We start from the raw sequence: 23,757 nt of genomic DNA, 5'->3' as shown, positions 1-23,757 counted from the left end.
TCAAATTGATCATTGAAAATGAGCATTACATAACAATACGTTTCTTGAGACCCAGAGCCTATATTTACAGTGTGTGTTTGGATGACTCACTAAGAACCCAATTAGATATGCTGTTAAGCTGACTTTCCTATGCTAAAGAAGAGTTGAACTCCAATAAAATCAATGGGGCAAAAATGTTCTCCAGTATGGGGATTCCCAGCATTTTCAATAGAGACCCAAATTTCTCAGTTTTTTGTAACCGTGTTGAAACCTATGGCAATCAAAAAACAAGAAAAACACAACTAATTATAGTGTTAGCCAACAATATTTAGAATTAAAATATAAATGAGATATTATTGCTCCATTTTCTATGGACATATGGGGTAAAATGTGACCCCAGTATTCAACAGGTAGACTATGGTGTTCTAACAGCAAGATTTCAGATACCCATGTCCAGTGTTCGACAAACCTATACATTTGCTCGCCCCGGGCGAGTGGATTTAACCCCCAGGCGAGTAAATATTGGCCCAAGCAGCACACGTTTGGTACTAGGTGGCGAGTAGATTTTTTTGTGTGGCGAGTAGATTTTTTGGTGATTTGTCAACCACTGCCCATGTCTATCTGGTAAGAAATACTTGCAAATTCAGAAGAAAAACAAAACATTACAACATTGTATTTTCTTCTGCCAAGAAAACTAACTCTTCAGATCTCTTTCTGTTAATAAATTCACCTATCACTATATGTTTTACTGGAATGTGGCTTCCTCTTTGCGAGCGTATATTTATATTTTACAAAGAGAAACCCCCGCTACACACACTGTGTCACAGTGTCGGTAAAGATAAAAGAACTATGTTATCGTGATGTAATGTCATGTGATTTTACTGCGCATCCCTAAGACGGGTGGTTAAATAGCAGGCCTTACTTGTAGCGTTTGCATTTGCCGCTTTGGACTAAAATTGATTATTTTAATAGAGAATTCCTCAATGAAAGAGGTTCTTGGCCTTTCCTGGGCTGTTGAATAATGTATGTGGGAGAAAGCAAATAGTAGCAGAGGGTCTCAGCTGCTAGAACAATGGGCAGCCCAAAGAGCTGAGGGGGCACATTAGTTTATCATTCCCTTGTCAATCTACATAGCTTGGGGATCGTGGGACAGCATGGAAAGTAGCAGCTGGTGAACGTACGGTAAACCGACTTGGGCACTTTGGAGTTTCAAATAGATTTATACGGCGAAAAAAAAAAATCCCCAGATATTGATTTGTTTCGGAAGCTGGAAAGAAACCTTCTCCACCAAATAACTGTTGAAAGAACCGTTACGTTGTATCAAGGGCAGATCTGGGAAATGAAAAATACAGGGGAGGGAAAAATAAAAGTTTGGTGGGCATTGCATTTCATTAATAAAAAACATCCATATTTAACATTTTATCTGGCGTTGACTTCAGGCGGCGTCCCACCCCATGGGAACTCACGAGGGGATCAGAGGGCAGAGTTGTTGGCAAACAGAGCAGGCTTTGCCAATGAAAATACGTCGATATATTATCATGTTTCTTGTCGGTCGGGATATCTGGTAATAGGGCCGGCAAGATGATGATTTATTTCGTTCTTTGATGTATAATAGTGTGGACGGAGCTTTCCAAAGGTAATCGGTAGCCTCTACTTAATCCATAGTGACGTACAGGACGGGGAGACCCATCAGGCTCATGAAAGCCAGTAATGGGAGTACTGAGCGGGGGTGAGCAAAACAAACGCAGCAAAGTTTGCAAATAAACAAAAATATTTTTAAAAACACGTAAAACATTTGGCAAAGAAGGCCAGATTTTTACGAAATGCAGTGCCCCGAAGGCAGACCTGGTGCAGCAGGGGTGGCCAACACCAGTCCTCAAGGGCCACCAACAGACCAGGTATTAGGGATCTCCCTGCTTCAGCGCAGGTGGCTCAATCAGTGGCGCAGTCATTCTGTGCTGTAGCAGGGATATCCTTAAAACCTGGCCTGCTGGTGGCTCTTGAGGACTGGAGTTGGCCACCCCTGTGAAACAGCATGGGCCCTGAACCAGACATGCTAGAGGTCCTTGTGACGTACTGGGTATGTCATGGGCACCCACTGGTTTTCCAGGGGGAGATGGGGCTGAGTTATTTGGTAGAGCGGCCAGCACGATCGAAGCGGAAGCGGAGCTTTCTCCACGTCGGTTTCCGCCATTCGCTCGCTGGACCGATCACATGACCTGAAGCGGTGGAGTTCCTGTGGCACTCTTCTGTGGTCCAGGATGTGTAGCCACCGCCACTCCACCGCAGGAACTCTGCCGCTGCTATTTAGTCACCACTGTTTAGCCGCCAGGACATCAAGCCGCCAGTCGTTTCGCCACCAAGGTAAGCCCCTAACCTTACCCTTTACCCTATAAACATAACTTATAATCTTAACTCCTCACCCGTTAACCCTTTACCCCTAATGTTTACCCTAAAAATCTTAACCCCTTGCCCTAACCGTCTAACCTTACACCTTACCATAAAATGCTTAACCATATTACCATAACCTTGCCCCTTACCCTAAAAACCTTAACCCCTTACCCTAAAACCCCCAAAGTGAACCCCTAATGCTAATAATATACTTAGGGGCGACACGACCAGTGGCTGACTGTCCTCGGTGGCTAAATGGCGACGGCGAAGTGGCGGTGGCAAAAGATCCCATCCCGCTCTGGCGCTGATGGACCTCCAGCACTCTATAGGTTAACTCAAAATAACTTACACACGACCAGTTTACACATTTCTAGTTCTGAGCTTGGACATAATAAAGTATGTTTGGAAGAAGGAGGGCGGTGCACAGCTCTCCGGTAGGAAGCTCCAAACAGCAATCAATGAAAAACGTGATTTATTGTAAAATTACGGACAGACACATGTCTGTAGCGCACTCTGACGCGTTTCATACCCGGCGGGGTACTTTGTCAAAGAAGTAATTGCTTATGCTGAGTCTTCGGGGCCAGTGTGTGTTAGGAGGATTATTGGGGGTTACTGAGTTCTTAGGTTAGGTACTCCACGGCCCCTCGATTCACTTGTGGGGGTTCCGTTCATGTCTCCCTTCCCTCCCTCTGGTATATTCACCCCCTCCCGGTGTCTATTTCCCCACCTTGCTTATGGGGCTCCGCAGGGATCATTACATAGCCTCACCAGTTTTATTTTCATGAACTTTATCTCTTCAATAGTCATTGCTGCATTGAACTGACGGTATATGTAGCACTGTACATAGAATTTTGCTGGCACAGAGTGTCCCTGCCCCATAGAGCTTACAATCTTATTATAGTAGACGACAGAGAAGCCCACTGCTACATCCAACATGACAGAAATACACAGTAAAATACTTATATATTCTCTTGAAATAGGGTCATTTAGTTTAACCCTTTGGCCAAAGCGTCAAGGCAGACACCTGTTCGCAAGTCCTAACACTACCAGATAAAATACTAGTATACCTCTGTTAGGATTACAATTCTCATTTACCTCTATTAGGAAGGAGAAAGACCACAGTGGGTCTATATCCAGCAGAATGAGGAACTTGCAAACTAGGGAAGTGGGGAGGGGCGGGCTTAAAACCTGGGAAGGAGGAGCCACTAACCTCCACCAGCTGGAACAGCTGAGAATGGGTTAACAAAACACAGAACCCCAGCAAGCTCTTCCCTAGTTTGCAAGTTCCTCATTCTGCTGGATATAGACCCACTGTGGTCTTTCTCCCTCCTAATAGAGGTAAATGAAAATTGTAATCCTAATAGAGGTATATTAGTATTTTATCTGGTAGTGTTAGGACTTGCGAACAGGTGTCTGCCTTGACGTGGCTCGCAAGCTTACAATGCTTTGGCCAAAGGGTTAAACTAAATGACCCTATTTCAAGAGAATATATATTTATTTTACTGTGTATTTCTGTCATGTTGGATGTAGCATTGGGCTTCTCTGTCGTCTGTTGTATACATATGCCACGCTCAATAGCACTCCATTTTGACACATATACATATATATATTTTGTGGGGGCTCAGGGGTTCCCAAAAAGAGCTTGCTGGGGTTCTGTGTTTTGTCAATCTTATTATAGTGCATGTGACACAAGCAGATAAAGTGACTTGCCTAAGCTCACAAGGAGCGCTGACACTGGAATTCGAACCAGGTTCATCCACTTGAAAGGCAGTGAAATTGTAACCACTGACCTACACCTTCATCCCCAAGATTAAGGATGAATGGGTTCAGTCCATTTCTCAGCAGGCATATTAGAATGACTAGACATTGGTGCTTTGAACTAGCGATGGATGAACCTGTCCGATCCGTGGATTTTCCTGGATCTTTTAGACCAAATCCGAGCCAGACACTACAATCTGTCTGCGAATTGGGTGCTAAAAAATAAGAGCGGATACCTCAGAATCCGCCAATTGGATCAATCCAGTCAGGGTTTTAAGAAACCGAACTCGGATTCAATCTGGAATCCGAATTCGGATTCATAAAAATCGGATGTCGGATTTGAAAATCTGTAATATAGATTTTGCGTGGTGGGGGTGGTGGAGGAGAATGAGGAAGAGGAGGAGTAAATATACTTTCCATAGCCATTAGCATATTTCGCAGAGTACCTCAGGCCTGCTCATTTTTCAGCACAGGCATCTGTCCCTAGTTTATTTGGTGAGAGGTTTATTTGGTGAGAGGTATTTATTGTCATTGTATAGGTAAAATACATTAACTACATTCTGAGGAAAAGGTGGTTAAATGTTCTTTCACATTATTTCAAAATTATACTTAATGAGTTTTATGTTTTGGCAACTCTGAACTATAACTAAATCTGCATTTAATTAGTTTTTCAATAGAAATATCAAGAAATTCCAAGTCAGGAAGTGCATTTAGTGTGTTTTTGCCAAAAATGCACTTAATGAATTTTTACCTCTACAAGGACGTCCTCCTCCTCCTCCTCCTCCTCGTCCTCCTCCTCCTCCCTTTTTTGAAATCCGTTGGTCGGAGTTTTACTCAAATCTGCCTTTGTGAGAGTAATCCGCGTGTCTAAGGAACTGGGAAATCCATGTCGTATTCAGGCGGAAAATTCCCCCATCTCTACTTAGAAACAAGTCTGTTCTAATGAATGTTCAGTATGAGCCTTTCAAATGGTCATTCTTTTCAGATTAATACAGTGATTACGGTTTTACACTTTAATGACTAACGATTGGTTACCACTTCAGTGCATGCTTCACAAATAATATTTCACATTGTTTTCTTAAAATAAATACACAACATGATGAAATTGGTGAATTCTAGTAATGATGGAAATTCTCTATGATTTTTAGCAAAAACTAGGGTAAGACTTTGCATTAGGGATATGTAATTAACTTTTTACAAATAAAATATATCCCAGATTTAAACTACTGTTATTTAACTCATTGCAGGCAATCTTTATTTGAATGCGAATAATGTCGATAATATTCACTTATTACATATGTCGTTTAGAAGATCTATATGTTATTTAGAAATGTTGTGTGTCAAGGAAACGTATACACTTATAAATATTGTGTTGGCAAAAACTCATAAATGATGGTTATATACTTTAGAAGTTTGTAACAATAAATAGGTTTATGAGATTCTTGCAATGACATCTTTAAATAAGTTAATGATGATGATGATGATGATAAGAAAAGATGGCAGTGTTATTAATAGGTGGTGATATGCAAAATATAATTTCCCTTGCTCTAGTCTAGACTTACACCGGAAGATTCTTTAGTAAATCTTAACTTATTTCATTTATAATAACGGCACCTAAGAGATATTCTAACTTTTCACCCATGTTTGTGAATCATGCAAAATATGCTTCTTCTTTCTCTAAACCAAAAATATTAAACGTTCGCAAGCAGTTTACCTAGTACAAGAAAATAAAAATATCCCTTGTGGGTACATTCCCATGTCTCAGATAGGTTTGCAACCTTCAACTCTCATTCCCCATTATCTCTTAGCATACAGTGCTTACACTGCAGCCAGGGATTCTGGGTAATGACATGCAAATGAGCACATTGTGTCACTCTTTGCTTCTTGCCCATTTCAACATGGACCCCTATAAGCTTATGCCTGACGTATTACACAGTAAAAGACCAACTTAATTCAATAGCCAGAGAGAAAGATCTGAAATGATGTGTGTGTGTGTGTGTGTGTGTATATATATATAAATATATATATATATATATATATATATATATATATATATATATATATATATATATATATATATATATATATATACAGTTGTTGACAAATCACCAAAAAATCTACTCGCCACACAAAAAACCCGGGGGTTAAATCCACTCGCCCGGGGCGAACAAATGTATAGGTTTGTCGAGCACTGTATATATATATATATATATATATATATATATATATATATATATATACATATATATATATATATATGATTTGCCAATTTTGCTAGAATTTGGACAAATTCCAGTGAAATTTTCAGACCTTTCGAGAAAATGTATTGCAAATGTAAGAACTTTTTTTTTACAGGTTTGAGCGAAACTAATCTTGGCAAATTCACACATCTCTACTGCTTATCATACTCTTCTAGATCCTATATAGCTCCTCACCCCTACCCCACGCAGCACTTATCATCTGAGATCTGACTCCAAAAGACTGTTCATGGTCCAAAGGCCAAAGTATCCGGCCGCACGTCCTACTCTTACCGTGCACCCCAAAAACTGGAATAATCTACCGGAGACTCTCACAGCCTCCACCAGTCTAAGTACTTTCAAAACTAAAGCTGTCTCACATTTTAATCTGGTCTGTAACTGTTACATACGCCTATCATATATATTATCTTTAACTGTTAACTGTGCATGCTAGGTATTGTATATAATGTATACCTTGTTCACTTATGTAACTATGTATTTGTAACCATGTATTACTTGTCATCATAACTCTATGCCCAGGACATACTTGAAAACGAGAGGTAACTCTCAATGTATTACTTCCTTGTAAAACATTTTATAAATAAATATAGCCAATAAAGAATATCACTTTGTGAGCACATTCACATGTCTTAAGACAGGTCTGCACCCCTGCCTTTCAACCATTATCACCTAGCATACAGTGCTCACTTTGCAGCAAGGGATTCTGGGAAATGACATGCAAAAAGTAAATAAATATAAACTATACATCAGCATTATATATTAGTCCCTTTATTTATTTTTTGGCGACAAGAACCCAGGTGATCAGGTTTCACAGGATGTTGTAATGTTTAGTTATGCTGGACTACATCCTTTCAGTGGCAGAGAGCACACTAATCCAGAGAGATAAAAACATTTGTGATCCTTTACGCTCCTTTCTTTTTCTTATCTTTGTTACCTTTTAACATAACAATCTCTACTCAATCTGAAACTGCTACTCTTTTATAGATAAGACTACTTATTTGTCTACAAGGCATGCACAGTGGCTAGTGACATTTACTTAATACACTCAGTGCCTGAGTGCACCTCGTATATACATTTAGGGGTTTCATTCTTCTACAACAAACTGCCTGCCAAATGTTTGTTCAAAAGTCTGCATATTTTGAAGGGAAATAAAACAATGTGTTGAATAAACAAACTGTTCTATTAAAAAAAAAGTCAAATAATGTGGAGGAAAGCAAAATACATACTATTTTGTCAATTGACGTCGGTATTAGAGTAACCCTGAGCATTAGTTTTTTTTAATTATAAAACTAATTCAAAAGTCTGTTTCTCACAGGCACTTATTTGCTTATTTACATACAGTAGTGTGCACAGTCCTTCAGAGAATGTATCATTATCAATATTAGGTGCTTTACTAGTGTATGTAATTACTCTTAGAATTGTTTATACCTGGTTAATTTTTGAATAGAACATATCCTTTTTGAGTGAGTGTAAAGAATGGTTTTGGTCAGGGCAGCAATCCTTAAATCAAATAAGATAATGTAGCTATGCAGTGTAATGGGTGAAGGTATCCGTTTTGCAGTGTTATCCATGAGGGATCTCGTCTTTACACCTGAGGCCAGTTCTTCAAATTCAGACTGTTTAGAGTAGTCATCAAAAAGTTTAGCTTCCTTTTTATCCTATATCAGGTAGCCAGAGATACAGCTGAGAGGTTTGACATCAGTCCCCCTCTGAAGTGAGGTGGAGGAAGCTACCTGACCTCATAAATGAAGTGTAAAACAGAAACATTTCATGTGGGATATTGGAAGTCTCCTATTACTCGACACTTCGTTGTACCTGCCGCTGGGTGTTTCCAAAATGTGAGAGAGAAAAGAAATGTCCTTAACAAATACAACTTATTCTGAGTGTGAAAACCTGATGATAAAATGGAAAATGATCTGCAAGAGTATTAATGCTCTGCTTCCATTCAGAAAGGAATTAAAAACCTTCCCTTTTTAAACAAAGGATGAAAAACTGGCCCTAATACCCTGGCAGACATCTTTGCTGCTCCCGTTCGTGTTTTCCGCTCTTTTGTCGCTCTTCCTCGTCGTTCCCCTATATGTTTTCGGTAGGTCTGGGATGGGTTCCCTCCTTAAGTTCCTACACACCCTTTAGTACTGCGTTTTCTTGGTGAGTAGCACGTTAAAAAAAAAGTTTATTTGGAGGCTGTTATCCATTTATGTGGCCTGTACAAACATAAACCAAATGTAATAACCAAAGGAAAAGGTCAAACAAAGCGGTATTATCAAAAAGAAGTTTACTTTGGGTAAATACACTGTTTTGTATGTTGTCTATATGGTATATTACTAGAGCTACAACAATGAGACTATTTTAAAAGACATGGCCATTTCAAGTGAAAACTAAACGCTTTGCTTAATAAAAAGAAAACAACACATTCTCCTTCATCAGTCTGCATGCAATGACACAGGTAGCTTTATTATACACCGCACCAAAATAGATCTTACTGTATGTATTTAAACATTTTAAAAGCTGCTATGAAGTATGAAACCTGTACAAAGCAGAGAAGCTTTCAGGTAAGGAGGCTACTCCCTTATTCATTCTTCTGATGACAAAAGTCTGCAAACAGAGGCTTTTCAATAGTAGAAAATTTGGTCAAACATTCATATGCCAAAATATTTGCTGCTGTTTGAAGATAAACATATACCATGGATTACATCCCCAATTTGATTTACAAAGCTCTTTTTGTCTCTGTCCTCGGCCAGTGAACAAAAACAGAAGTTTTAAATATCCCGTACTAAGAGCTGTGCTGAAGAACAAGCATTTTATCTATACACGTCATCTCAATTCAAATTCCAAGAAATACACTCATTTAAACGTAGTTTATACAATGCATCATTTTAGACCCATATTACTTTTTGGCCTTCAATATAGTGCAATAATTTATTACTATAAAAACACTTATTTTGACAATTTCTTCACTTTATGGAAAAATCAACTGGTATAGTAAGCCTTCAAGCGTCATATCCTGTGCATACATTTTTACATATATGTATTTATTTGGAGACGGACTGAATACGATAGCGAAGTGTTTTACAATAAAAAAATAAAACCAGATACACATTGAACACAATTGGTTACAACATCAGGGGTAATTGATGGCAGGAGACAAAGGTCTTCAAAGACCTCCATGAGGAGTGTCCAAACGGAAAGAGACAGAGGAGGGTGGGGGGAGCAGCAATTGTAAAGTTTAGGAGCAAAGACTGAAAAGACACATGAGTTGATGGATAAAGGGATGAGAATGGTAAAGGGATTGCAATGTCTCAGTGTGATGGGCCATAGAATAAGAGGGAAGTGAATGTGAAGTGCTGGAGTTTAAACATGATGAACTGTAGCACCAGTAATCGGTAAAGGAAAATCAAATAGTATTACCATAATATTGTGGTAGTTAGAACGTAAGAAAGCTGAAATATCAAGGATCTGTATGTGAGAGAGAGAGCAACACCAGCGCAAGTTCGGCACAAGCCAAGAACTAAATCCTGTGGAACCTGATGTACTGAGGAGTGGCTAATAACAGCCAGGAAACATCATACAAATAGTGTGTTATGTAGCAAGAAAGCCCGGAAAAGCAAGATTTAGATTGACCTAATAGATGAAGGTCATATAGTTACATAATTGCATAGCAGATGAGGTTGAAAAAAGATATATGTCCATCAAGTTCAACCTATGCTAAATTTAGATGACAGATACTTTATCCTATATTTGTATTTACAGTATATTGATCCAGAGGAAGGCAAACAAATACCCCAATGAAACATTATCCAATAATATCTCATAAGGAAAAAAATAAATTCCTTCCTGACTCCAAATAATTCCAATCAGATTCCTCCCTGAATCAACATTCTTCCTATGTTTACCTATTTGGTATATCCCTGTATACCTGTCCTTTCTAAAAAGATGTTCAACCTTTTTTTGAAGAAATCTATTGTATCTTCATCACAGTCTCCATGAGTAATGATTTCCACATTTTAACCGCCCCTACCGTAAAGAACCCTTTCCTTTGTTGCTGGTGAAATCTCGTTTCCTCCAAACTTAAGGGATGCCCTTCTGTCATTTGTACTCCCCTTGGGATGAATAGTTATTTTGAAAGCTCAATGTATTGTCCCCGAATATATTTCTATATAGTTATCATATCCCCTCTTAGACGCCTCTTTTCCAATACAAACAAATCTAATTTAGCTAGCCTCTCCTCGTAAATCAGATTATCCATCTCCTTTATTAATTTTGGGGCTCTTCTCTGCACTTTTTCTAGTTCCATTATGTCTTTATGAAGCAGTGCCCAGAACTGAATTCCTTGAGGTGTGGTCTTACTAATGCTTTATACGGTGGCATAATTATGCTTACTTCCCTTCCATCCATTGCCCGTTTAATGCAAGATAAGATATTATTTGCCTTTGCAGCTACTGCATGACATTGGGCACTATTACTAAGCCTGCTGTCTAGAAGCACTCCTAAATCCTTCTCCATCAATGATTCACTAAATTGTCCCCCGTTTCATTTGTACGACCCCTCTATATTCTTGTTTCCCAAATGCCAAACCTTACATTTATCTGTATTATACCTAATATGCTATTTACCTGTCCAAGTTTCCAGTCTATCCAAGTCCTTCTTGAGTGAAATTACATCCTGCTCTGATTCTACTACCTTGAATAATCATCAGCAAAGATGGAAATGTTGCTCTCTATGCCAAACTCATTAATAAATAAGTAAAAAAGCACAGGTCCCAGTACCGATTCTTGAGGTACTCTACTCACAACTTTTGCCCAACCTCAAAAAGTTCCATGTATGACAACTCCCTGTTGTCTATCCTTCAACCAGTTTTCAACCCAGTAATTATTTTTACAGAGTCCAATTTGCTTTAGCTTGTACACGATCCTCTTGTGTGGAACCGTATCAAAAGCCTTTGTAAAATCTAAGTAGACCACATCAACTGCATTACCCTGGTCTAAATTCCTACTTAACTCCTTAAAGAAACTAAGAAGGTTAGTTTGGCATGATCTATCCTTCATAATGTGATGATGGCATTGTCTATAGACTAAAACCTCCTGGCCCTGATCCACTAAAAGGTGCTAAGCTCTAGTGTGCATTTTCTACCATTCTAATGAATGAGTAAAGGTGTGCGAAATCTTGTCACACATTTGTGGATCAGGGTTTAGAGAATAGATCAGTGATGGCCAACTCCAGCCCTCAAGGGCCACCAACCAGTCAGGTTGACTGAGCCACCTGTGCTGAAGCAGGGATATCCATAAAACCTGACCTGTTGGTGGCCCTTAAGGACTGGAGTTGGTCACCCCTGGACTAGATTATTGCATATTCTACTAAATACACTGTGTGACAAAAGCCTGTGTATGATAATAGGAAAGATGGGTGGAACAATACGATGTTATTGCTATGGTTCATATGTAGAATGGCCCAAACAACAGGGGAGTTTAGTTTTTTGAAGTGTATCTTGACATGATAGAATAAAATCGCAGCAGGAAAAGGACGATGAGGGAAATGACATCTGATGTATATGTGGGTATTTCAATGGGTTATGAAAAACCACCTGATACTTTATCCTATATCTATACTTACTTATTGATCCAGAGGAAATCAAACAAAAAACCCCAGTAACATATCATCCAATGATATCTCATAAGGGGACAAATAAATTCCTTCCTGACTCCAAGAATTGTCAATCGGATTACTAGCTGGATCCACATCCTTCTCATATTTACTTATTTGGTATATCCCTGTATACCTTTCCATTCTAAAAAGATGTCCAACCTTTTTTTTAACAAATCTATTGTATCTGCCATCACAGTCTCCATGAGTAATGAATTCCACATTTTAACTGCCCTTACCGTAAAGAACCCTTTCCTTTGTTGCTGGTGAAATCTCCTTTCCTCCAACCTTAAGGGATGACCTCAAGTCCTTTGTACTTTCCTTAGTATTAATAGTTGTTTTGAAAACTCCTTGTACTGTCCCGAATATATTTGTATATAGTTATCATATCCCCTCTTAGTCGCCTATATTCTAATGTAAATAAATCTAATTTAGCTAGCCTCTCCTCATAAGTTAGATTGTCCATCCCCTTTATTAATTTGGTGGCTCTTCTCTGCACTCTCTGTAGTTTCATAATGTATGTTCTATGGAGTAGCGCAAAATTGTACTCCATATTCAAGATGTGGTCTTACTAATGCTTTATAAAGGGGCATAATTATGTTTACTTCCCTTCCATCCATTGCCCGTTTAATGAAAGATAAGATCTTGTTTGCCTTTGCAGCTAGTGCATGACTTTGGGCACTATTGCTAAGCCTGACAAGCACTCTTAAATCCTTCTCCATCAAGGATTCCCCCAATTTATCCCCATTTAATTTGTAAGCCGCCTGTTTGTTCTTGTTTCCCAAATGCATAACCTTACATTTATCTGTATTAAAAATCATCTGCCATTTACCTGCCAAGTTTCCAGTCTCTCCAAATCATTCTGGAGAGAAATTACACCATGCTCTGATTCTACCACCTTACACAATTTTGTGTCATCAGCAAAGATGGAGACTTTGCTCTCGATGCCAACCTCAAGGTCATTAATAAACAAGTTAATTAAAGTTAAAAATCAGGGGTCCAGTACCGATCCCTGAGGTACTCCACTCGCTAACTTAGCCCAACCTGAAAAAGTTCCATTTATGACAACCCTCTGTCGTCTATGTTTCAACCAGTTTTCAATCCAGGTGCATATATTTTTACTGTCCAATTTGCTTTATTTTGTAAACCAACCACTTGTGTGGAACTGTTTCAAAAGCCTTTGCAAAATCTAAGTAGACCATATCATCTGAATTACCCTGGTCTAAATTCCTACTTACCTCCTCAAAAAAAACAAATAAGGTTAGTTTAGCATGATTTATCCTTCATAAATCCATGCTGACTATTATTAATCATTTTGTTTTCCATAAGGTGTTCCTGAATATTATCCGTATTAAACCTTCAAGTAGTTTCCCCACTAATGAAGTCAGGCTTACAGGTCTGGAATTCCCTGGTTGTGATCTAGTTCCCTTTTTAAATATAGGCACCACATCTGCTTTACGCCAATCTTGTGGTACTGAGCCTGTGGAAATGGAGTCCTTGAATATTAAATGTAATGATTGGCTTTTACTGAACTTAAGTCCTTGAGAACTCTTGGATGTATGACATCGGGCCAGGTGCCTTATTTACTTAAATTATTTCAAGTCGCCTATGAACGTCTTCCTCAGTTAACCAATTGTTCATTAATATGGAGGTTGTGGCTTCCTCTTGCGGCAATACTATTGAAATTGATTCTTCCCTGGTAAACACAGAGGCAACATTTTTTTTAATACTTCTGCTTTTAGCAAATTAACATTTGGGTTTTCCTGCATTTAATTGAAACACTTCAAGACTTTATGTATTATGATGCTGAACCAGCTGTGACTTCCAGGGTAATGTTATGAGCCATGACAGTGTCCTACATAATGGCATTTTGAACTTAACTCATCTCTAGTTTCAATCTAGATTCCTCCCCTCATATTGACCTTCTGAAACCAAACCTGATTTGCCCCTAGTGCCTCTTTTGTAGATCCCATGTCAGCTAAGCCGCTTTTAAAAATAGAAGTCAAAATATCTAGTAGCCAGGCTCGTGGTTATGAAAACTGAGACAGGTCCTGAGGCATATATATATGTATCCCCTCCTGTGAAGAAATGCAAACTATGTAAATCAACCTAGAAACCCTTATACATGCAACAGGAAATTCAACACAAACCACAAGGTCTTCTGTTTATTGGAATGCAAATGCAATGGAAGATCTTGAAAAATATAAAGCGAAACTCCAAAAATGTACGAAACATGAAGTCCCTAGGTGCAACAGCAGAAGGGTTTCTACAAAGGAACAAGTGTATGAACATCTATACAACAAGTGTATGGACATCTCTATACAACAAGTGTATGGACATCTATAGCTCATTGAGAAATTGTGCAATCCAGAATAGGTCCTACGGACAGCAGTAAAAATGTCTTGCATTTTTTGAAAGCCATTTAAATATAAATCTAGAAAGACCCCTGGATGCAAAGTGACACTTTTTTTTTTTCAAGAGGCAAACATTTTTTCTGGAAAAAACAAACCAATTTGAAAATTTTCCATATTAATTATCTGTTTTAGTTTAGTTCGGTGAATTATTTAGAAAGATATATTTATCTTACACATGATATCATGGCATGTATTATTGTTATTTAATGTAGGGCATAAAACACAATGCAAAGCTTCTCAGACAATGTTTGTTGTGTTGAGAAAGGTTTAGGTTTTGTAGGTTTGGCATTAGACCTTAAAGTGAGATCTTAGTAAGTACACATGTTATAAACAAATATTCTACATATAAGTATACTCTATAGAGGTAACATTTGATTCCCAAAGATGCACGTGGTGTCACTGTCATGTATGCCTCTTTAATTGGATAATGGAATTAAAACAAGGGTACATTAGGTATTTTTGCCTTGCTTGCAAAGGTCATATTTACACGTCCAAAGGGGCACTTCCTTCTTTTCTAGATAAGATAAGAAAAAGGGATGTGTTCAGTTCCAGATGACCGAAGGGAGCATACCAAATGAAGAAGAGAAGATAACATTTAGTGCAGGTGACAACCAGCTCCTTGGACCTTTTTAGTAGAGGGAAAAATGCTATGTAAATTCGGCAGAAATAAATGACACTTGCAATAGGCATGTCTAGCACGTCGTATGGTGTTTCCTTTCAAAGAAATCAAGGAGCATATTTCAAAAGAATTCCTCCACTACTCCATGTGAAATAAGTAAAGCACATCTGTTCTGAAAATTCAGGTTAACGAGTGATTCCTTTATTTTGTCTCTCCATGAACCTAGACCCTTCTTCACAATTAAACGTAATAGCCCTATGGTGGATTGGCCGTAAGCCTGTCACTGCTAACTACTAGCCCAGTTGAATGACTCTAATCAATAGAGCAAGGATCGTGGGAGTCTCTTTACCATTTTTCCTCTACCTACTGCGAGCAATTGTTCTGCATCCTTTTGTCTGTCTCCCCATGTGATCAAAAATCTGCTATTCTCCGGCTTATAATGCTCTTCCCAGGAAGAATCAAATCTGAGATTTCAACCTGTGGCACACACAGATCTGAGCTGTTTTTGCATAGATTTCAAGGGGATCTACATTTAAACAGGCATGCTGTTAAATGAAAGTGGATCATTCCAAAGAATACATGAGCCCTAACTAGAAACTAATAATTGCTGTTGTACAAACTAAAAGATTGGATTACCGCACCAAGCCGTAATAAAAGGAAAACAGAGCAATAGTAACTCAACAATATTTCTAACTATGAATTACTTGTAGACAATATATCACACGTTGCATCTACACCGGGTTGGTGTAGCATTAGTGATTCAACTACATGACTTTAAAACCAGAATGAAACATTTGACACTCAGAATGTTTAAATTAAATAGTTAAAATTATGTTTTTGTAGTTTCTGGTTTCAACTGTTTTATTTGAAATTCACAGCAACATGGCAATGTAATAGTTTCACATCACAAAGCAGCCTTCTTAATTGATTTAAACACTGATTTTGTGTGTGTGTGTGTGTGTGTGTGTATTTATTTTACACTTATTGGTTCAAAATTAGATTCTTAATGCATATCTCTTTATGTCTAACTCTCAATGGATGATTATTAGTAGATCATGTGTATTCCATTGGCAATTAATTAATTAAACCTAGTTGTCACAAAGAACTGATAACTGAAAAGTTTGAAAACTGAAGTACACCCCGTCCTCCTCTCCATGTACCCTATAACTTACTTGCCCTTTCTTTTATAACCAAGAGGGACCCTTTGTTATATGTAAGAAGAGACTACCAATGTTTGGTGTGTAGACACGTTTTCTTCTATTTTTCAGAAAAATCAGAAATCTTTAATAAATGAAACCAATGAAGTCGAACACATTTTCTATTATATGGTAAAACTTACATTTCTCCAGTATTTTGCTGCTTCTTCTATCCATCATTAACTCTTTATTGGTCCTAGTTCACAAATTTCATAGACAGCAGGGGAATAACATTTGTTTTTAAAAGTTTCCATTCCCTTTTTTAAGACACATGGCTACGTATAATTTAAATGCATGTTGTAAGACTGAACTCTGTGATGGTTTTGTTTCGCAGGCTGTGACAAATATGAAAAGTTATTTACACATAGGGCTTTGTTCATTAACTTCCGATACTGCCAATCTGGGCGCTATCACACAGAAGCTCCCGTTCACTTCAATAGGAGTTTCGGCGAGCTGGAATTCCAATCAGCATTTTTGTAGTTTCATGAATAAACCCCATAGGTGCATATAAACTTTTGAGATTTCTCAATGATCTTTTTCAGATGTAGGCTGGTTTGTGTACTGTGGGTCTGAGACTCTGTATATTGTATTTATATAGCACCAAACAGGTACGCAGTTCTGTACAGAATGTGTATACGTTGAAGACACCGTTTAAGAACTAGATGAACTGGGTGGTAGCCTGGAGAATGGAAAATGTTGGGTGCGGCCAAGAACAGATGAGGTTGGCCGAGGATGGTGGAGGATGGTGGAGGGGGAGCCGGCCCCAGCGGTCAGACCAGGAAGTCAAATAAAAACTTCTGGTGTGTGCCATCAGGAAGAACCTCCCCTGCTCCACTCCACAGGTAGGGACTTTTAACTGAGAGGGGGACAGAGAATGAGGGGATGGAGTGGGGAGAGAGATAATGGGGGGAGAGAGATAATGGGGGAGAGAGATAATGGGGGAGAGAATACATATCCTGGGAAAAGTGAAAGTTAATTGGGGCGGGATGGCGCAAGGCTGAAGGTACATCTAGGGCGCCTAATTTTTAAAAACAAAACACAATGTTACATGACATATGATACTTACGCATTGACCATGGGACCTTCCTGCTAAGTTTTTTCCTGAACAAAAGGCAAATTTCATCAAGTTTGTAAACTTTGGCGCACAGTTCTCCCATCGCTAAAAATGTGTTATTTCCCTTTAAAGAAAATACACACTTCTTTGCACATACGGTCTGATTTTGCTTAAATACAAACTAGTTTATATTTTCAGAGGTTTATAAACACATGATTATGAATTCTGTGAAACTGGTGAATCGCCAGTTTAAAATATTTTATGTACATACAGTCATGTGAAAAAGAAAGTACACGTCTATGTGAATTCTATGGTTTTACATATCAGGACTTAATAGCAATCATCTGTTCCTTAGCAGGTCTTAAAATTAGGTAAATACAACCTCAGATGAACAACAACACATGACATATTACACAGTGTCATTATTTATTTAACAAAAACTGTATCAGTTTTTTTGCCATAGTTATTATATTCCAATAAGCATCCGCATCACATAATAGAAACATTTGTTTTTAAAATATATATATTTACGCAGTCTATAATGGTATATATCTTTATGCTGTTTTTCTTTCTTTGTATTCACTGTTGAAATACGTTTCTTGTGCATATGCTTCTAATATATGGGCAGTGAAATAACATGGAACATGTGTTTAGTCTGTCAAAAATGCACATTAACTTTTTTTTTTTTTTTAATACATTTTAGATAATATGGAGTCTTAACAGTCAGATACAGGGGCCTAGCAATCTCATCGTATTGTTTTCTGGGAGAAGTCACAGCGAAATGATTGGGAATCTTCTCCTGCTGGTTCCCAGATAAATGCTTTTTATAATTATGTCATTGGGTTAATTAATTAGATTAATGACTCTAGGCATTATGTTATTCTTAGTCTTTCTAATTCGCCACAGCCTGCTGCAGAGGTATTTCAAGAGGACTGTTCAGAAAGGGTACCTTACACAACTATTGTTGGTCATTGTTTTTTTAATAACATTTGGCAAAGTGTGAGCAATGTTTTTTATGTAAGCAGATCTCCTAATGATAAAGGCACACACTAATACAAAGACACTCACCAGATCAATAACGGGAGGTTATCCATTAATGTAACTGTATCACTTTTGTATAAAACTCCTTTGAAAAGAAGTATTATACATAGATGCCAATCGCCAACTTTCACATCTGCATCTCGGCTTACACTGTCCTGTCAGTTCAGGAATGTTAAATATTATTGTAATTGTTATCATCATTGTATTGTTTTACCTAAGAGTTTAATTTTACTTCTCTTCTTTACCCTTTGGATCTATTAAATTACTATTCTCTAAAGCTTGTTCTAAGTATTTGCTAAGGAAAGGGGACTCAGCTCCTGTCCTCAAGTCCCTCCCCAACAGGTCAGGCTTTCTGGATATCCCTGCTTCAGCACAAGTGGTTCAATTACAGGCTCAGTCAAAGACTGAGCCACCTGTGCTGGATCAGGGACTGATTGAGACACTTGCACTGAAGCAGGGACTGATTGAGCCACCTATGCTGAAGCTGGGATATCCTGAAAACCTGTCCTGTTGGGTGGGGGCAGGGGGTTGAGGACTGGAGTTGAGCACCCCTGTGCTAAGGGTTCATGACATGTTGGCATTAAATGAACAAAGGTCTGATTACTTAAAACACAGAGTACAAGAAAATATTATATTAAAGCAATCACCAAGTGTAAAGGTAAGATGGCTAAAGGGAAAATAAAAAAAACAATTAATAGTATATTTGACATAAATGAAGTATATATTTAGATCAAAATCTCAAATTTGTGAGGCAAATACTTCTCGTTACTGACAGCACAGAATACATTTGAAATTGACATCACTTAAATGTCACCGTATGTGACCAGTGTAAAAAATAAATATAATTGCAGTATCGTTACAACTTATGACAAAAATTTCAGTAAAATACATCGCTTGTATTTGTCTCTAGGACATCAACCTTCAAAGGTTTAAAAATATTACAGCAAACGGGATTATTCTGTTTTCAAGGGAAAAAAAATATATATATATATTATTTATTTATTTTCCTTCAAATATAGTAAACATCTCCTTTCTCAATAGAAAACCTTTCATGATTCAAGTTTTGCCTCTTCCATCAGGGGCAGCTGCTATGGGGACCTGGACTAACTGTATCATTCAATCTTTCTCTTCCACTAAATGCCTTTCTTTGTTTCCACAAGATGGTGATACAAATCAGGATATGCAAATGCAACAATAGATCTTAATTAGGAGAGGCAGGTGTCCGCACAGGTGAGGGGGTCACCAAAACTCCTATGACTCACCCCAGTTGTTGTCAGGATACAAAAGAATCAGAAGTTGCGTTTCAATTAATTACGCACATTAATGATTCCAGATTTACGAGCAAAATGACCAGTTCTTCGCCCGTTTGTATAGACTTTTACAGACTTTGGGGGAGAGGGAAAAAAAAGTCAGCTGAATAGGAACCAACACTGTCACACTGCAAGTTTTTCTTTGCACTTTGCATTAAAGAGAAATAAAATATAAATTAAAATGTAACTTTTAATTCACATCAGAATAAATAAATATCATTACTCGTGTCCTTCTGAATCACAATTTACATTAAATGTGTTTTGTTTTTTTAACTTCATGGCACTATTTATTATGACTTATTTAAAGGACTTCTAATCTTTTTGACACAAGGAGAAAAACACAAACCATCACGTGGCACAGATCGACCTTGATAATATTATTAAGACCTGAACTTTTTATTTTTATATTTCCATGTACTGGTGGGTAATGTCAACCATGCACAATTTGAAGGTTTGAACGCTCTAGGGCAGGGGTGGCCAACTCCCGTCCTCAAGGGCCACCAACAGGTCAGGTTTTCAGGATATCCCTGCTTCAGCACAGGCGCTGCAATCATTGGCTCAGTCTGGGCCACTTATTGAGCCCCCTGTGCTGAAGCAGGGCTACCCTGGAAACCTGACCTGTTGGTGGCCCTTGAGGACTGGAGTTGGCCACCCTTGCTTTAGGGTATCGACCTAATAAAAAGGATAAGAAGGTTTGCTACTACCCAGAATCCTTGTCTGCATCTTAACCATTTGACAATGAGGTGAATGAAGCAGCTTTGGAGGCCTGTGGAAGACAGGGAAACACACTAGTGAGAATTGTATGTTGGCAAATATCTAAGCATCAATCTGAAATGAAGGCAGCAGTATTTATGTGTGTAAGGAAGTACTTTGAGACCACAATCAGTTGTACTGCTTTTACACATAGGAAACTTGTTTTGTGCTGCTTGCTAATGGGTTTTTGTGGGAAATTAGTAGAAGTGAAAAGCCATAGAAAAAAATAACTGACCACTTTACCAATTGCAAAAACAGAGGGCAGGAATGGAGACTTGGCGTTGGAGATCGGCAAATCCGTGTCCCGGATTTCTCGCATTTTCCCAACAAAATCCTCTTCGCGGTGTAAAATCCGCGGACAAGTATGGTCCGTTTTAATCTGTGCAGATTTATCAAAATCGGCCATTGGATACAATCCGGTGGCAGGTTCTAAAGAATTGGATTGCTGAATCCGCGGATTGGATACTACAAACCCGTCCACGGGTTGCCGAATCCGTGGAGTGTGTTGATAATAATAACAATTTCTCAAAACGTGAATCGCCCTTTTTAAGATTGATCTGCGGAAATCAGAGGACCAAAGGAACCAACAGATCCGCTGTGGATCCAAATCCGCCGAAATTTTTTGCCCGTCTCTACTTACCATCCACATGGTCATATATGAGGGGGTACTGCAGCACGAAATTGGACATTCGGTGACGCCCGTCTCACCGGAACAGCGTTTGCCATCCATGGGACCCTTTACTGCTCCGCCGCTGGACACTAAACCGCCGGCCGTTTCGCCAATAAGGTAAGTTAACGTAAGGAGTTTTAGCAGTTAGGGTAGGGGGTTAAGGATAGGGGTTTTAAAGTAAGGGGTTGTTAGGGTAGGGAATTAGAGTAAGGGGTTTAGATAAGGGGTTTATGGTAAGGTTTTTTGGTGGGGGGACGTGGCAGTTATAGAGGTCCCGCGCTCGCCCCAAGGCATTTAAATTAAATGCCAAGGGGGCCGTGCGAGGCCTCTGTAACTAATTTACCTTGGGTTCCAGTGACGCGTCGTCATGGTAACCCAGTGTCAAATTATGCTGCGGGGTCATGTGATGTTGTGTTGCTATGGCAACGTGACATCACATGACCCTGCAGCATCATTTGACGTCAGAGCCAAGCAAGGTGGGGGGGTGCGCGTGAGCAGGGAAGGAGAGCAGGCAAGGGGGTGCAGAGAGAAAAGATTGTGCACCCCTGAGGTAGGGGGTAGAGTTAGTATTAGGGGATAATATTAGGGTTTTTTAGAGTAAGGGGTAAGGTTAGTGGTTAACCGTGCCGGAAAAACAGACGCAACCATATGTCCTAGACTGACTGCAGCTTGCCTGCACCACTACTTATATCGCTCAGGTCTACAATAGGGTGACCACCAATGACCCACAAAAGGACTTTTTGGGGGAAGTGCACATAGCTTAGCCATAGGCACACAATCTTTCTTTTCACGAACTGTGGGCTAGTATGCAGGGTATTGTGTAGTCAGTTACTGGTGAATGACTGTGGGCAGTAAGACCACGGGCAGTTTTCCGATGATTCTGTTTTTATCCCAGTTCTTTTGCAGCCACCACTTTATCCTTCACTCCGCTCACTACCGCAGCAGACTGTCCGACCTTTCTTACCACTGTCCAATTCATGTTGCTCTTATCGCATAACTGACTGCTGCTGTAACTGACATCTGGTGGAGATGGAGTAGCATAAAACATTATATTGCTATTGCAACCAGCATTGGTCAAGGTACCCATCATTTGTATTCTCTTTTATCAAGACACAGCTTTGGTTATTATAATTATTCCTGTTGCTATCATTTACCCTTAGTGGTAATAGCTTGCTTTTATATTGAGCTCACCCAGTATATAGCCATGCACATTGCATTTCACAGCTCATTGAACCCCTGCCCTAAAGAGCTTACTGCCTACAGCAGTGGTTTGCTATTTAAATCACAGGGACATAAATAGTTTGCCAAAGGTTGCAAAGAGCTTGCAGTGGGTGTCAGATAAGAGCCTCCCAATTCCAAGTCAGTGTGTTTGTCTGTAGGTCACACTTTGTCTCCTTTGCACGATCTAGACTTATTTATAAGGCTTTTGCTACTGATCGCACATTCTCCACCAACATCAGAACCTTGTTTACCACTTGTCATTACTTTAGCCTAACTGATGTCCCATGTACACTGAAATGCTAATGTGTAATGCTAAAGCCATGGCATGAGTTTGATGCATTTTAAAAGGCATCTAAATATTATCGCAACCACGATATTAATGCAACATGTCATTAAGGAAATAATTGTTAAGCATCAATTTCGAATGGTCTTTTATGATATGGGGGCTTACTTTATCCCGTGTGCCACAGGCACCAACATTTACGGCAGCAATACCATTTTCCAACTTTTTTGTTTCTTTTTTTCTTATTATTTGTATATGTAAGGCCGAGCTTATAGTGGTGACGTCGCTACGTGTGCACTCTGCGCGCGCACGTCAGGCACACTTCAGTAATTGGCTATAGCAGTTAGCCAAGTGCCTGCGCACCTGCAGGCGAAGAGGCGCGTGGACGTAGCAGCGTTTTCAGGAGACAAACAATTTTGTCTTCTCAGGCGGCTGCCTCGTGACGTCAGCATCACGTGAGCTGGTTCAGCCAATGAGGGCGAACCAGCTACATGACGCCCCCGCATCGCCTCCAGCAGTATGAGCAGGAATCGCGTCTGCTACAACCGCGTGGCAAGGAAGCGGTGTGTATGAGCTTAGCCGAAAGCATGTGACAAGGTATAATTCTACATTCTTACCTAGCTGGCAATCGTTGGGTGCTCCTGTTATAAAGCTGTCAATTTCCCGATTGTGTGCCTATCATAATGGCTGCTTCAGCCAGTGTAACTCAGGAGCTACAATGTATCATTATATTACTAAGGTAACATTATCTATTGTTACAGTTTACAGCTCAAACTGTTGGGAACATTTGCAATAAATTATCCTAAACAGGAACGTGTTGCAAAATCTTGCACTGCTTTGGAGGTGGGTTAAAACGTGCTATAGAAATCAAAGGATGCTTTAAAAACACATTAAAATGGCATTAAGAGTTGATTTTTTTGTAAAAAATCACTATTATCAAATATTACAGAACTGATCTATTTAAAAAAGAAAAAAAGAACCATAAGATTTCACATGTTTTTCTGCTTTAATTGTAAGCTCTTGAGGATAGGGACTTAAAATGCTCATACATTTCGATTTATTTATAAATAATAGATCACAGTAACAAACAACCAAGGGTCAGTACTATGAAATAATTTTAAAAAGAATTCATAAGTCTAACACTACTTTCTATGCATTTAAAACGGCTTC

This window comes from Ascaphus truei, chromosome 16 (genome assembly GCF_040206685.1).
Source record: "Ascaphus truei isolate aAscTru1 chromosome 16, aAscTru1.hap1, whole genome shotgun sequence".
NCBI classification, from domain to species: domain Eukaryota; kingdom Metazoa; phylum Chordata; class Amphibia; order Anura; family Ascaphidae; genus Ascaphus; species Ascaphus truei.
This window is presented reverse-complemented; position numbering follows the sequence as displayed.